This window comes from Toxorhynchites rutilus, chromosome 2 (genome assembly GCF_029784135.1).
Source record: "Toxorhynchites rutilus septentrionalis strain SRP chromosome 2, ASM2978413v1, whole genome shotgun sequence".
NCBI lineage: Eukaryota > Metazoa > Arthropoda > Insecta > Diptera > Culicidae > Toxorhynchites > Toxorhynchites rutilus.
The window spans coordinates 16934487-16951632 of record NC_073745.1 but is presented as its reverse complement, the minus strand read 5'-3'; the positions used below and the strand labels follow the sequence as shown (position 1 = coordinate 16951632).

At 37.3% G+C, this 17146-nt stretch overlaps 1 protein-coding gene across 3 annotated transcripts in view; it reads right to left on the bottom strand.

Annotated features, from left to right (window-relative positions):
* Positions 1 to 1370: 1370 nt before the first annotated feature.
* Positions 1371 to 17146, bottom strand: part of LOC129764144 (uncharacterized) — a 290258-nt gene continuing 274482 nt past the window's right edge. For all 3 annotated transcript variants that reach the window (XM_055762960.1, XM_055762959.1, XM_055762961.1), the window contains exon 8: positions 1371 to 13888. The gene's annotated coding sequence lies outside the window, so the exon portion shown is untranslated. The remainder of the gene's footprint in view (positions 13889 to 17146) is intronic.

Here is a 17146-nt window from a genome sequence, read left to right as displayed (position 1 = left end):
GTAGCGCCACCCAGTCTGGTGAGTAAATTGAGCTATTTACGTTTGTATTAGAGTGCCAATGGATGTATGGGAAAAAATGACCTTTGAATTTTCAAAGCGAACTTGATAAAAGTGTTGATTCCCACGAAAAACTACCCTATGCAATATATCAGCTCAATCGGACTTCATTTACTAGTGTCGCACAGCCGTCAAAGTTTGAGTTTTTTTAAAACCGAAAAATCACCCAAGGGAAATCGGGGTTTTCAAAAAAAAGTTTTTGGTGCCAAATGTCTTAGAATTGCATAAAACGTCGAGATTTACTTTTAACCAAAAATATTTTTTTTGTCAAAAATTGACTTTTGTTAATTTTGGGCACTTAGTCGTTTTCTCGTTTGAGAAAAATCGATTTTTGACGAAAAATTTTTTTTTTCGAGATAACAGTAAATTTTTACCTTTTTAATCCCCCCTTGGGTGATTTTTCGATTTTCAGAAAACTTTTGCGACAACAGTAATTGTATTTGTAATGGTATTTTGTCATGCAAATCAACATTTCGCAGGGAGTCCCGTATGAAAAATTGATATGACGATTTTCATTGGTACCCTAAACCATAAGTTTTGCCTCGTATTCCGAAAAATCGAAAGTCGAGTGTCGATTTTTGCCAAAAAAAAATGTTGGAGATGACACTAGATCTCGACATTTCATGCAATTTGAAGACATTTGGCATCAAAATGTTTTTTTTTTGTTCGAAAAACCCGATTTCCTTTACTCCCCTTTCCTTGGGTGATTTTTCGGTTTTCAAAAAACTCAAACTTTGGCGGCTGTGCGACACTAGTAAATGAAGTCCGATGAAGCTGATATTTTGCATATGGTAGTTCTCCGTGGGAATCAACATTTTTAATCAAGTTCGCTTTGTTAATTCGAGATGGCCATTTTCATTGGCACTCTAGTGTGCATTGCTCTCCTCTCACAAACACTATTACCTCATTTTTACACGTGGCTTTACCTATACTACTACAATGGCTTCCTTCCACCTTCACCTTAACTTGTCCATATTCCCCCCACTACATGTCCATTATACCCGCATCGATAAAATTGTTCTACTTTTCGGCTTGTTTTAATTTCAGTAAAAAACATGGAAAAACACATATTTATAAAACATTTGGTTAATTATTTCGGAAACTGTAAGAAACTGCTTTTAAGTTTTGGAAAACATGAGTTTCCAAAGATACAATTGAAGTTCTTCTCAACATGTCCGTCTTACCCCCATTTACCCTACTATTCCTTTTGCTTCATACGTACTAAAATAGCGGATGCCAATAAAACGGGTATTTACTCGTGAGTATACTCTGACGAATTTCGGATATTCTTAGATAAAAACCGAACCACCAGCTTGCTCGTCTTTGTATTGAAATAGTTTTATTTTCTCCACTCTCTTCTTGCTCATTGTTGCTGCTGCTGTTTCTTGACACTCTATTCCGCTAATTTCTTCATTTGCCTGTACTGCAAGTTTGCTTTGCTTATGAGTTTCTCTTGCATTCTCATTGCTCGTATCGTAAAAAGTCTCCTCGCCTCTACTGCTTCTAAGCTGTTCTCCAAAACGATGCATTCCCTGCTGCTGATAATTCTGTTCTTCATGCTATCCACCATTTCCATCGTACGAAGACTCAACTTCGTTTCCATCGCATATGATAAAATATATATTTTTTTAGTGTTTATACCATACACACACGGACAAAGTTACAGTGATTTTTTTATGCTGCTCGATTATTTTTTTGTTCTGTTTCCGTTTAATTCAATTTATTTCCTATAGTGTTTTTTTTTTGTTGTGTTTCATAATCTTAGGTTTTAAATTCTCTTATACTTTTAGCTCTCCTGTCTTTTGATATATTGTAATGATGATATTTGTTTTAACTCGACTTGTGGGTTTTTTTATTCTCATATTCAACTTTCAATAAAAATATTTACAGACAAAAAAGGCTGAACTGAACCGAAATAATTTTTTCCGCTAGAATAAGAGCTGCATACCTTTGTCTACGTTAGGTTTTGGTTTTTAATTTGGTTCACGATTAAAAATGTCCTACTTCAAGGTATACACGACGACGGCTATACCCTGCGGGAGTGGTTTTGGAAAGTAGTCCACTACACTTTCTCTATTCAATTTATAACTATACTATTATCTGATTTCATTTGACTTAGTTGATCTGTTTGTTTTCTAATAGAGGTTTGCAATATACATGTATAGACTTTTGGTTTTTCTTGTATATTAGGTAAATGTTTTTTTTTTGTTCTTGTAAAACGGGTTTTGGATTCGATACTTCTGGCTCGCTATGCTGCCGAGCTATAACCGAGGAATGGTAGAATACGTCAGAAGCACTGGAAGTAGCTTTCATAGGTGTGGGTGTGGTTGGTTCCTAGGGTTATGTTGTAATAAGTCCTTGTTTTGGCTGACGAGTTCTCCAATACCAATTGTAGTTTATGTATTTACACCGAGAAGTCAAATATACGCTGCCGTTAAGAGTTCCGGCTGCAATCGTAACACAGATGCAATTTTGTGATCCGTGATACATTGTGTGTGTGTGTGTGTGGTTTCTACGATAACGAACGAATTCGTGTTTGCCGTGGGTTGCCACCGGGCAGCCACGATAAGGTACCGATACGAATTATGAACACTAGTTGCTTGTTGTTTCATAAACTTGTGACTGTATTCTTCATCAGCTGAACGAAAACGGTTTGTCAGAACTAAGGTACGGTAAGCTAGTTTATATTTTTGCTACGGTTCGACTAAAACATATATTTTCTCTAGGTTTATTTTACTATAACAATGGTTGATCGTCACTCCGGTCAAACGAAACAAAAGCTCGTCCATTCCAATCGATTCCGTTATGGGCGCGATTGGACTGATCAATTCTCCAACTGTTCTCGTTACCTAGGAAGTAAATCGATATGTGAATAAATGTATGGTTTTTTGTTGCTTTTTACTTCGTGGGATCCAATTGATAGGTTTCTGTTATGAGTTCCGTGGATATGTTGCTTGTGTATCTCGTTACTCGATGATCGATATTTTATTTAGTTACTTTATAGCATTGAAGTTTGCTGTCTCTTCTAATTGATTGTTTATAACAAACATTGAGGGAAAAAAGAAAAACAAAACCGAGCTCACTTTTTCAAGGAAGATAGTTGTTTCTCAAAAATGCGTATAGTTTCATTTGAATACTAGATAATTTACTTTCCCGTTTTTTTTCTTATTAGTTCAGTTCAAAATTGATCCACCTTGGTTTTCAATTTCGTTTCGTTTCAAATGTTTGCTTGTGTTTACGTTACATAACTTGTTTTTTTTTCTTCTCCTTCTTCTTATCCGTTTACTATTGTCACAGTAAATTGATGATAGTTGGAAATGTTTTACAATTATTCGCGCCTCATCTTGTGCGTCTCTGCATGTGTCAATGGGTTTGGTTTTATTCCGACCGTAAATGAGTCTAGCCAAAGGTATGTCAAATTTTGCTTGCATTACATGCGTTCGAAAACGAGGATGACCTACGGCACATATGTCTTGGCAACACTGATTGCGTTTCTTTTGTTTTGTTTTGTTTTTTTCTTCATTCTAAGTTTATCTCGTAAAATAAACACGTCTAAACAGTCATAGTAAGCGTTGAATGTCATTCACCAAATGTTTTATTTTTCTTTGCTTGCAAGCGTTTAGTTTTATGTTAGTTTTTGCACACTCACACGATTGATAGTGATATAATGTTATGTAATCTACGTTAATTTGCTGATTTGTTGTTATTCTTGTGCAGATTCTTCTATGATGATGATGATGCGTTAGTAGTTGGGTGACGCACTCCGTTTCGCAACTGTGTGTGAGTTATCTGTTGAATTGTCCTCTAATCTACACCACTAAACGCGCTTTGCTCGTAAGTACGAACTATTTCATTTGCCATTATGATTTTTGCTTTCTAGCTTGATAGCTCACAATCAATAGATTATTGTTTCGTTTCCGTCTCTCGCTCTTTTTTCCTCTATTTAGAAGCTTCAAGCGGATAATTGTAAGAAAATCACTACTCTTTCTCATTGTCGGTTTTGCCTCTTATCGGGACACTTTGGATGTAGAGAAAATTTCCATCCTCATGTTGTAAAAATTCTAAAAATGCAAAATGCTCAGCCTTCTCCTAATTGAAGGGAACTGTGTGTGAGTTTGTGGGTAAAGCGGAAATGAAACGGTTCTCTCTGTTTTCTTATTTGATTGAGGGAAAAAGTGTAATCCGTGTAAAAATTAGTGGCGAAACATTATTTATCCTATTGGTTTGAGTTACGTGACATTATGATGACAGTGTGTACGTGTCTCTACAGGTGTGTGAAGATGCTATATAACATTTACCCGAAAATGATTCATCCGAAAAAAAACATTCTGTTGAATGTATTTTACAAGAATTTAATTTACCAGAATGCGATATTCAGCCGAGTTTTTTCAAATTACATGATGATAAATAAAGTTATACGAATAAGACGAGAAAAAAATCAACAAACAATCTTGTATGTATGATAGAAAATTGAAACAATGAATTTTAGTTAACATTACTTCTGTGGGGGTCTCTATCGTTCTCTATAAAATGATGACAGCGAACTACCGGCCAATTTCAGCATCTCTGGTCACACTTTGGTTTGTTTCAGTGAGTACGTTTCGAATACAACAACGAAACATATAGTTGAATATACACTGCCCAAATGAAATAATGTTTCCATTCGTTCTGAAAACGATTCAAAACTTTGCTTCAGTGTGAACAATGAAACAAAAGTAGCGTGTGCGAAGGAGAAGAGGTATTTTATCTATCGAGTGTTAAAAGTGAACAACAAAACACTGCGGCTATTTTCTACAGCCGCTCCTCATTTCCACACTCATAGCGATTGATTCAACCGTATATAATAAATACACTAAATTCTTCCTTCCGCGACTGATGGATGCGCGCAAAAAAAATACTACGCGATTTTGTTGAGCCAATCGCGTAAAAATCTCATCATGAAATGACTGAACAATAAGCGTTTGAAATCGGATAATTTTCACGATGCGATCGATTCTCGTTTATCAATTTGTACCCCCAATATGTTCCCGAAAAACGCAATCCTACGTCAAAAAAGATAGCCCCTCCATCGGCGCGCACTCGTCACAATCCCACTCGCACGCGCGCTCGCAGAATTTCTCTTCGCAACAAGGCAAAGGTAGGCAGATCGCGTAATTTCAAGAAAGTCGTGTAAAAAACTATGGATGGGTTATACCTATGATCTAACCGCAAGGTTGACGTAGAACTGCCGTTAGCTTAGTAATTATTTTTGTTTTCTTCAATTAGCAATAATTGATTAAGCCAGTGAATGAATGAAACAATGTACGAATTCAATTGCAAACAAATACCAATTTAGGTCAATTCATGCATTATGGTAGTGGTCATCACAGCAAATAGTTATCAACATTTTGCCTAATCATCAAACGGTATGCGTAGAAGTTCAGTGAACTGGCAACATGGAGGGGCATGCAGTCTTGAATAACCGAGCCAAAGCGTTGCATTTGTACCCGCTACTCGAAGCTTGGATCTCATTTGCACTGCCAATTTCCCCACGCTCCGTGGTTTTGAGATTTGTGTTAGGGAAACATTCCAATTTGCAAAACCGCAAACGAGTACAAAAGTACCCGCTGCTTGTATCTATTTTGCAATGCCGATTTCCCCTGGCTCCATGGTTTTGATGTCTGTGTTAGGGAAAAATCCATTCATTCCTACGATGGTACCCTAATCGCTGTTCAATTATAACTGAGTGGATTTCCGAGCAGCGCTCACTTATATACCGATTGGTGATTTCAATAGCCTGTTTTGAAAGAAATTTGAAGGCTACTGAAACAAGTTTTTGGATCAAAAAGTAACAAGTATGTAACGCGTAGACATTTTATCTTTCGAATGAAGTGTTTATCATACCTTTTCGTTCAATTGTTTAGGAGCTATTAACGCTCAAAATCTAGGTCTCCGGCGTAACGCTTTCGTTTTCGAAGCTTTGTTTTTACAACCTGGGTATAGAAATGAAAAACGTAGTCCTACGTCAAAAATCGCGATAGAGTCGCGTAAAAATATTGCGCAAAAAAATCACGGAAAACATGGGTATGTTTTATCTATGATATAACCGCAAGGTTGACGTGGGGCTACCGTTGGCTTAGTAAGCATTTGTTTGTTTTGATCAAATTATTGATTGGATAAAACAATTTTCGAATTCAATTACATTCAACATATTTGCGTTGTTAGTAAGGTGTTTCAACAATTGCTATGTAGAAATTCAGTGAGCATGCGGGTACAGAAAAACCCTCGGCTTGCATGAATCAACAACTTCAATTTCTACTTTTTATACTATATAAGCTTTAAACTTAAAAATTCATTCGCCTCTAGTATCAGAATGACGATTTTCCAAGGCTTCTCAGTTTAACAGTACGTGTTAGGGAAACATATTCCAGTCTGCACAAAGATAAGTGAGTACAAAAGTACTCGCAGCTTGCATATATTTGCAAAGTGGGTTTCCCCAGGCACATTGATTTTGAAGTCTGTGTTGATGGAAACTGTAAATCATGACAATCAAATAGTAGCAATTAGGGTGTTTAGATAACGCTTGACGTTTCACAGTTATTCAATTTTTTGTTTCATGAAATATTCAGAAAATTTCCAATAAAACCAGGGGTGGGTTATACCTGGGATATAACCGCAAGGTAGACGTAGGACTACCGTTGTTTGAATTAGTTTCAACTGAACCAATCCTTAATGAATGAATGGATGGATATTTTGAAAGTATGGATTGAAACGTCCTTCTTGTAAGTGTGTGATTGAATAAGTATAAGTATTGAAAAATAATTGATACAGGGTAACACATAAAATTAAACTCTTTAGAACTGGTTGATGAAAGCAGCAGAATAGAAACGAGATTGGGAGAGTATTCGACTGGGAGTGAGCATATGCTCCAACCACTGCACAATCATTATTAAGTGGATTTCCGAGGACTAGTACTCGTTTAATACAGATTTTTATGGTTCCAATAAACTGTTTTCAAAGCAGATTTGGAACTATTGAAATAAGTTTTCAGTTCAATAAGTAACAAGCCTATAACTCTTAAACGTTTTATATTTTGAACGAACTGATTATCATACCACGCCGTGAGGCCGGCAATCAACGCTCAAATCCTCGCCCCTCCAACGTAAAACTCACGTTTTAGAACTTTTGAACTTACACCCAAGTACAGAAATGAAACATAGTCCTGCGTCAAAATAGCAAATATTTTATGAATTCTATCATCAAGTACATCTGAAATAAGTTGCGTCTGAACGATTTCTACAATCTTATATAGGAGAACCAGCCCAGGAGGCTGGAAGACTGAAAAAAAAATCTTATATCAGGTTCACGTATTAGCCTAAAATGTGTGTGCGGCTATAGAAAATTGTCATAGTGTATATTGAACCAGCATAAATACGGTGCAACTTGAAAAACAGTAGGTTAACTATTGAGTGCCGATTTGTCAATGACAGGGACTTAGTGAGAAGTGACAGGGACCTGATTGGAAGTGACAGTATTGCGTCCATGTGCACTTTGTGTTCAAAGATGGAGAGACGCAGGGAAGTTGTTATTGCTAGATACTTTAAAGGTTTTGAAGCTTACAGCCATCTTGATGCGCGCCAAACACCTCTGAATCAACGGAAGTTTGTTTTATAGTATCAAAGTTCGGTATTTTGCTCGTGGCATTGCTTTTTCGTAGCATAGATCGGATCAGCAGGATAATGTCTCGTTCTGCTTAAAGGTTGGCTAGGTACTTGAATGTCAATCGGCGAATGGTGTTTCGAAAGCTTTCCTCGCGTTTATCATAGATGCTTTCCTCATCAATGAATAGTTCGAGAAAATTAAAAAAAAAATTAAAATTGAAACTAAAATAAATACAGAACATTTCATTCTGGTAATGTTTTATTCTGAATCAGGCCGATTCTGAGATATATCTGACTGCAAGCGTAACGATTTTTAATTTGCAGGGGACATTCACAAAACACAAGCTTTCAAGTTGGCTTAGCTATTTATGAAAAGGTTTGAAATGAATGCGAATAAGTTGCAAAATTATAGACAAATGGGGAACTTGTCTCTTCTTTTCTGTATCGATTAGACTGTTGATCAGCTAATCACACTGTGTAAATGACTTTATATTCCCTCTTTGTATAGTACGAGCTATTGCTGAATCGGTCGAATCCCATGAGCAGGAATTATAGGTGGAGCAGATGATGGAGTTTCTCCTCATCTCTGCATTTTCATCTCTCCATTTTCTGTGCTCCCGTGGCCGAGTGATTAGCGTCATAACTAACATGCCGGGTGTTCGGGTTCGATTCCCGTTCTGGTCGGGGGAATTTTTCTTCAAAGAAATTTCCTCCGACTTGCACTGTGATCACGCGTATTCTAGATCTTGCCACTCAGAATGCATTCAAGGCGTGTTATTTGGCATAGAAATCTCAACTAAGTACTAATAAAAATGACGCAAGAAGAAGAAGAAGATGATGGAGTTTGCGACCGTAATGTGCGTGATAGCCTGCGCTACCATAGCTACTTCTCGAATCGTGACGTCAACATTTGTGTTTACATTCAATTGTTTTCCACATCCATGTAAAAACGCTTTTTTCAGTGTGTTTCTTATCAATTAAAAGCATGTGGCACTGTGCAGTGGATATTTGTAGTATCATATCGAAGAAGATGAATAGACGTGATATTTTTGTGTGTATTTTTCACTCTCTCACCATCATAGAAATAAAAAAAAATTCATTACTCCCGCGATAACTTAACGATATTTTCAAGGCTCACAGTTTCGGTGTACAATTGTACAATTGAGCAACCTTTCATTGAAAATGTTGCTTTTCCAGAGGTCGAATAATATGACTGTTCTCTGGATCTTTTACCAATATAGATGATGGAAATTAGTTACAATACAATTTTCATCCATAAAACACAATTCGAACAATCAGTTACATGATTTCATGAGCAATTTTGCTCATAACATATTTTGTTTCTTCCATATACATTCCATATTGAATGCAAATAATGACGACGCCATATTTTGTTTACCAATTTAAGTATACTTTGCCAACTTGATTTACCTCGTATGTACGCCAATTTCATGGTATGAGTGCGCTCATCGTTCTCCGGTTCAGTATTGGTTTAACTGTCAGCTCGGCTAATCGCTCTGTGTAAAAAGGTTGTTGCGCGTTTGTGGTCAGTTGATGGTAATGTAATGTTTAAATACCAGATAGAAGATTAGGTTCAAATTAAAATAAACAAATTGCAATAATCTTTGACACCTTGTTCATGATATTCATTAAAATTGGACTTATGGACTAAACAAAAAGTGTTTTATTTAAAAGAACCAAACAATCAATTTTTATTGAAAAAAAAATGATAAAAAAGTGCCCACTCCGAAGATCGATATGTTGTCGATAAGTTTCCATCGGGAGACCCCTCGATTGCTTATGTTTTTACATTTTGTCATGATTTGAACAAAACGGCCACAGATGGTGCATTTATACACGTGATTACATAGGATTCAGTTGGAAAAATTGAGAAAAGCAATTCCCTTGTAAATTCAAAAATCGGTGGTTTGTGATGTGCAAAACGATGAATCGCACCAGGCTTTCGCTAGGAATTACAGTATCAGCCAGGCAGCGGCTGGTAAAATTCTTCTGAAACTAAAAAAAGGTTCGGTTCAGTGGTGGATCACCATGGCAAATGCCGGAAGCGCATAACGGACACCGAGATCATGCGCCAAGTTAAGAATAATCCAGAGGTAACTGTCTAGGAAACCCTTCAGCTATCATTTTCCAGTCGAACCATTCGTCGCCGTCTTGTAGCAGGGAGGTTGAATAGCAAAGTAGCCCAGAAGCGTCGATTTATCAGCGGGGCAAACAAAGCCAAATGGCATAATCCTCGAGAATTTTGGAAAACAGTTCTCGGGACGGACTGATCAAAATTCGAGCTATTCAACCGAAAGTGGCGGGTTCGGCAAATCGTATATAAATGAATGCCCGCTCGGAAGTCCACTCAATTATGATTGCACAGCGGTTGATGTACGATCGCTAAATCTGTGTGTTTCTCTAACACAGATTTCAAATCCAACGAGCCCGAGGAAATGAGCATTGCAAAATAGATGCAAGGTGTGTTTCTTTACCAGGGATTTCAAAACTTATGAGTCTGGGAAAATCAGTGTTACAAAATAAATGCATGGTGCGGGTAATTTTGTACCCAGCAAAAAATCTACAATACATTGATCGTTCAGCCATTCTTCCGTTCACATGTTTTGGAAGTCCACCATAAATGAATGAAATGAACAAGGAATTATGTCATACGTCAAATTTGCAACGGAGGAAGTCATCTATCATAATGCATGAATTGGTTTAATCAATAATTTCATCAATACACTCAAATGATCACTAAGTCAACGCTAGCCCTACGTCAACCAAGCGGTTATATCTTAGGTATAACTCACCCATAGTTTTTTAAATGCAAGTTAATTTTGTTTTCTTCGAGTATTGGTATGGTATTCCAGAGGTGAAATTGAAAATGAATCTAAAAATCAGAAATCAAAAAACGATGAGATGAACACTTAATTTTGCCTATCAATGTAGTTATTGTAGCTTTTTTCAGATTTAATAACTACTAAGGAAATCGAAAGCAAACATTTTTTCGAAATGTAGAGAATATAGAGAGGAAAACAAAGTCGAATAATTTATAGAAAATGAAGCGGAAATCAAAATATAATATGTTTACAAAATTATTATTTGTTCAAAAAAAATGAGCTACTCTTTAACTTTGAATTGAATTATTCATTTTTTCTATCAGGTGATTTGATAAACATCATAATCAATTTTTTTTCTTATATTTCATTCGATTAAATGAATTCACATTCGGGTGAATCTCCTTCGGGTAAATGTATCTCTGTTAAATGAGATAAATGTTATTGAACCATGTGGCGAATGATATGATGATTTTGTTTTGGGTTTTCTATTATTTTCACGTTAATTTTCCATAGTTTACGCGATGCCTCTTTAGGGTGAGTGTGGTTTATGCTTCCCGCAACAGTGTTTTTTTTTCTGTGAATGCGTGGGTGCCTTTGAGTAAATTTCTATTGTACTTCATAAAGACGCTGCTCTATTGATTGTTTTATGTTTGCAGTACATGGGTTTACAAGTCTAGAACTTTTTTTAAATATTCAACATCACATCGATCTTATGTTTTCCCATCGATTATCACATCGATTGAATGGATTTGACTATGAGTGTGTGTATAGTGCTCCGGTTCTGAGAAGCAATCCGATAGTTTCTAATTCAATTCTATCCCACTTCGTCACCTGCTTTCCAAGGGGTACTGTCACGGAAATGGCCAGTTACGCTAAAAATGGTTCGCTCTGAAGAAAATGCACACCGAGCAAAATGAATAGCCGTGTGATTTTTGAAGCGAGCTGCCATTCACAAAAAAAGATAAGATAATTTATTTAATCTATCAACACGACTCCTATTCACAAGGATACGATAAATACATGCTGCTTGTTCAGCAACCGGCAGTCCGGCAGTGAAAATAAAATATCAATCTCCAGCGTTGCTTTTCGCTCCGCTTCAAATGCTGACTAATTAATTTTAATGGGACAGAAGCGCGTGGATCTATTTACTATGTAATTTTCACAATTAGCCTATCGTTGATTCTTCGCGGATCCTCCGTTTTTTATCGCTCGTTTCGAACTAAACTACGAACGGAGGAGTAAACACCTAAATCGGGATGTTTATCCTAAGCAAGGGAAAACTTTTGCTCTCCACTACTAAGAAGCTGAACCAGATATGGTAATTTCTCAGCTAGGATTTTTGGGAGGAAGTTACACAACTCGCTCGCTCGGTAATATTCAGCATCTGTACCCCGAGCAGAGATTAGCGCAAATGATTACGAGTGGCGCCTTCGTCTAGTTAGTGAGAAGAAAGATGATAACGATAATATTATGGGAGATAATTTAATATCATAATATTATTTAAGTTTTCCGGTTTGTAATCCTTCCCCACCTCCCGAGAGCGAGCAAACAGTGCAGAGTACCACAGATTGCAGGATATGCGATATCTTCCAACGCTCGCTAGCCACAATTTTCCACTGCTACAAAAGCTGTCACGTTTCACTCAATGGGGAGTTTTTCTCATTTTCATTCGAAATTCGTTTGTGTGTGTTGTTTTTACTATATACACATAGTTCTATGGGTGTAACATTGTGCGGTTGAGTAACTCAGTTCTCGGTCAGCACGATGTGCACAAGAAGTATTCCCAAATCCAACATGTTTGAATTATACAAAAACACATAATGATGAAACTGACAAGGATAAGGTTAAACCCATTCCAACTGTCCGTTGTGGAAATACAGAATCGATTGCTAACATTGCAATCTAATTACAAGTCGACAATGAAACTTCCCTATTTCAAGTTCACCTATAGTGCGATATTCCCATCTGTTCACGGCCACACTTCCGTTAGTTTAATTAAAAGTGTTGACACACGAGCAGCATCGCGTTGAATGCAGATTTGCACAGAAAAAAGGATACCTTCCTTGAATTTGTTTCGAATGAACGAGTTCTCCTACCTTTCTTCCCGTTCGAGTACAGTAAACTCGTTCTGATTATAGCTGCAGTTTATGCAAATCAATGCATCCGCTGGCTAAATAGAAAATATCAACTACCTCACCCACATACCAGCACCATTCTACATTGCTCTCTCTTGTTCGCTCCTTTCAGTAGTAGTGGGTGGATCAATTGTTGTAAAATGTGAACTTACAAAACCAGTTCAGAGTGGTGCATTCAGCATTCTCCTCTGCCTCATTTATTCAATCGCTTGCACTCGTTATCCTCCTGCTGCTAAGCCCCACTTGCCGCTTTTCCAACTGTCGAAGATAAGATCTCTGTTTTTATGCAGCGTCCCAGCGTTCGACGGACATTACTCCTACCAAGGGGAAGGAGAAAATTTATTTGAATTTAATTAGTTTTCCTTCCGCATTTCTAGCCAGGCGTGTGGCAGCACCCCCCGCGCGAGCATTTCTCCCCCGGCCAACTTGCATCTTGTGTTCGCAACTAATTCGAAGCTAGCTTCCTCCTTTGGATTCATTTGGTTTTGTTTCTGTGTCCCCCGCGTGATGCACAGACACACAAACATTTATTTTTCCGATTTTTTGTTTTGTTTCTGTTATATTACTTTCGACAGACAGTGATATTTTCAAGTTTTTAGTTGGAATGAAACATAAAGTGTTCTACTCGGTAGACCGTGAGTTCCGTGCTTCCTGTTTCAACTTTCACCGAGCAGAAGAGCTCAATGATAATTAATGTATGATCTTTCCTCTAATTACTTTAATGAACTAGTTCCGCTCTCTTTCGCTTAGTTTTTTTTTCTTCATCTGTTCTCTTCTGTACTGTACACAGTAGTTTTAAACTCTCAATGATTTCAAAGTATTACTTTCTCTAAAGCTATAGACTCATTCGCTCTCTGCTTCCACAGCTCCTTCCAGTTATATATTCACTACATTAGATTTACATTAAACTTTTGCTTAGTTTTTCATGGTTTTCGTACATTTTTTCGCTCATTTTCTTATTAGTAGTTAGCGGATTTGCTACGCACGCACACTCATTCACATTCAGGCTCACACCCCTTCGATCACGCAGCCATTCAAACCAATCTACTTTGAAACTACGTGTAATGCATTCACTCTGCTCGCTTGAATTAGTTTTTGTTTATTTTTTTATTCTTTGTTCACTATTTACAGATAATTGCTAGATGTTTGGGTACACTGATACTCCCTTTTGAATATACACCCTGCGCGGTTTTTGATGACCAACCAGACAGTCCTGTGGAGGAGAGGATTTGAGACATTAGTTTTTTTCATGTTTCAGGTGAGGTAATTTATTGCGATATTTGTTAGAGAACAATTCCACAAGTTTAGTACCTATGATATCAATGATTCTATCAAATTTCTGTTTGCACCCTCTTATGGAAGGTTCTTTAAAGTTATTGTGTACCTTAGAATAAGTTGCAATAATTGAAACGAAATTTCCCAATAGAATATTTTTATATGCATGAAATGCTATTTTATTGGAGTTCCCGCTTATTATGAGTATAATGTGACAGTGTGCAGGTGGATATTTGTGAAATCAGGTCGTAAAAGAAGAATAAAAGAGGTGTTATTGTGCGTCGTTTTCACACCCCCACGTTCATTCACCCAAAATTAATTTTTAGCACATGTTTTGGCATCCCGCTTTATTACATAAAATGAACTTAAAAATGACGGAAAATGTGCTACTTCCCCATATTGGTATAGCATTTGTATAATATATTAGGCTGTCAAAAAAGTCCTGCGGTATTTTTTTTGAATTTTCATTTGTTCATAAAATTAGTTACACTCATCTGTTTTAAGTCAAATATGCGCCGTTTTGTTCGATGACTTGTTCCCAACGAGATGCCAACTTCATAATACCCCTGTTATAGAAGCTCGCTTCCTTATTGGCAAAAAACTCGGATAGCCAATTTTCACAGGCCTCTTTTGTGGCTAACTTCTGACTACCTAGCTCGTTCGCCATGGACAAAAACAGGTGGTAGTCACTTGGTGCAAGGTCCGGACTATACGGCGGATGCAAAAGAACCTCCCATCCGAGCTCCCGGAGCTTCTGGCGCGTCACCAAAGAAGTGTGTGGCCTGGCGTTGTCCTGATGGGAGACAATGCGGCCTTTGTTTATCAAAGATGGCCTCTTCTTCATGAGTGCTACCTTCAAGCGGTCCAGTTGTTGGCAGTACAGGTCCGAATTCAGCGTTTGGCCATAGAGAAGCAGCTCATAATAGAATATTCCTTGACAATCCCACCAAACACACAGCAGAAACTTCCTGGCCGTTAATGAGGGCTTGGTTGAAACCATCGTTGTGCGGTGGAAATGGAAACTGTATCGGGTCCATAAACTGCACAAATTTTATTGGCAGCTTGAGATGCATTTTTGCCTTTGTCATAGTAGTACTGTAAAATATGTCGGATTTTCTCTTTATTTTGCTCCATATTTGCGACACTATAACTCACGAACGACTTAACCAAACAAAACACTGTCAAGGACTATAGTATGACTCGATACAATGAATACAACTAGAACTACGCGCTTACAACGACACCTCGCGGAAATACCGCAGGACTTTTTTGACAGCCTAATATATGGTATAGCAATATTCGAGCAAAATGAGCGAGCAAATCAAGAGACACATTGCAAATAAGCACGCATTAAAGCTTTTCGCATACTTTGCCACATACACGGCCCAGACCGATTTACGTTTTTGCTCTTCTTTTTACTCTCAAAAAATACTTTCCAACTTCATTTTATAATCAGGTGTGATATCATCACGCATTTTTGCAACAACACCAGTGGCTGTGTGGATAGCGTAGTTGTGTAAACCAGCCTTGCATTGCAGCCGACCTTGGTTCCCATACATACAAACATTTTGAAGCTTTTTAAGGTGAAGATGGAAGCTAGCCACAAATGGCTGCCACAATGGCACTCATTTCTTTCATCTCCGTCCCTCACCCCTCGCCCGAAAATCAATAATTTCGCGAAACAGTGTGAAGAAAATTATCGTTTTCGCACACTTCCCATGGAGTAATATCAACCAAAATTTAATCGATTACTCACAAGATATCAAATTTTCATCTGCTGTCGCACTGTATAGTGAAAAACGTCGGAAAACTCGAGCAAGTGCTCCGAAAGTTAATTTTTTTCATTTTCCAATCTTCGGCAATGGTTTTGTTTGTGTTGGTGAAAGCATCGTTATTTTTTTGACACTGATGCCAGACAACATCATCGAAACAGCTATCAAAACCACTCAATAAAATGTTATTCCTGAGTCATAGCCTTTCATGTCATGAAAATCAATTGAATAAAATAGTGTTGATATCAATACAATCATTACTTTTACGTTTAATGGGTCAATAATGTAAGTTTTAGCAACTTTAACATTGGGTAAGAAAATTGTATTGCAGAGCTCGGAACACTGCCACGGCTGCCTATGCTTTCAAAAACAATAAACGGAAAAGTATTACATTCAATCAAAATGTCTCAGCCAACGAAGAGAAGGGTTAAGGTTCTCCAACGTGAATATGTGAAAACAATACGACCAACGAAGGAAAATATTGAGGAATTACCAGCATCGAGTTACTATGCGGTAGAACTTGTTAATATCAAAAGAGCCCCAATTCGCATGTGTTATAAATTTGCACATGTTACGCTCGCGTATAATCAGAATTTTACTTCATATGCAAAAATACCCCTTCTATATATTTATGTTTGCAATTGGCTTGGTTCATCGGAACATATCGTTCATACATTTAACTTCAGTATTGAATTGTTATTTTTTTTCAAATGTATTCAAAGACTCGTGTCAATGAAGCGCCACACAGTCTGATAAGTGAATTGATCTATTTACATGTGCTTTGCTCTTCTCTCACAAACACTATTACCCCATTTTTACACGTGGTTTTACCTATACTACTACAATGGCTAGCTTCCACCTTCACCTTAAAAAGGTGCTTTTATTTGTTCATTTCATCCTTCAGCACACGAAAACGCATTTTTTTCTGCCGGAAATGAAATGTTTTCTGTCAACGCTAGTATGAGTGTAGAAACAAACGAACTATCATTATTTTACCGATACCAAGTAGATACTATAAGGCTCTCAGTGTCGGTGTGTGTATTGTGAGAAAATGGTCTTCAATGAGGCGAGATTTCACCAAAAATACTACTGCTTTCGAGGACTAAGAATACGACTGCGGCTTTGTACGATCTAAATAATGGAAATAAGTCACAAAACAGTTTGTTATCTGCTAAAAAACTAACAATTGCAAACCTTCATGAGTATTTTATCTCAAATCATCATGGAACATTGTTTTGTTTCTTCCCTATACCCTTCATATTGAACGCGAGTCATTACGACACCATATTTTGCTTGCCGATACAGATATTATTCGCCTACTACTCCACCAAATATATCTTATTGAGTGTAACGTACTGCACTTTCTTTCTTTCTTTGTTTTTAAGAGGCTTTAAACTTTGCAGTTCATTCGCATTCATTCTAAT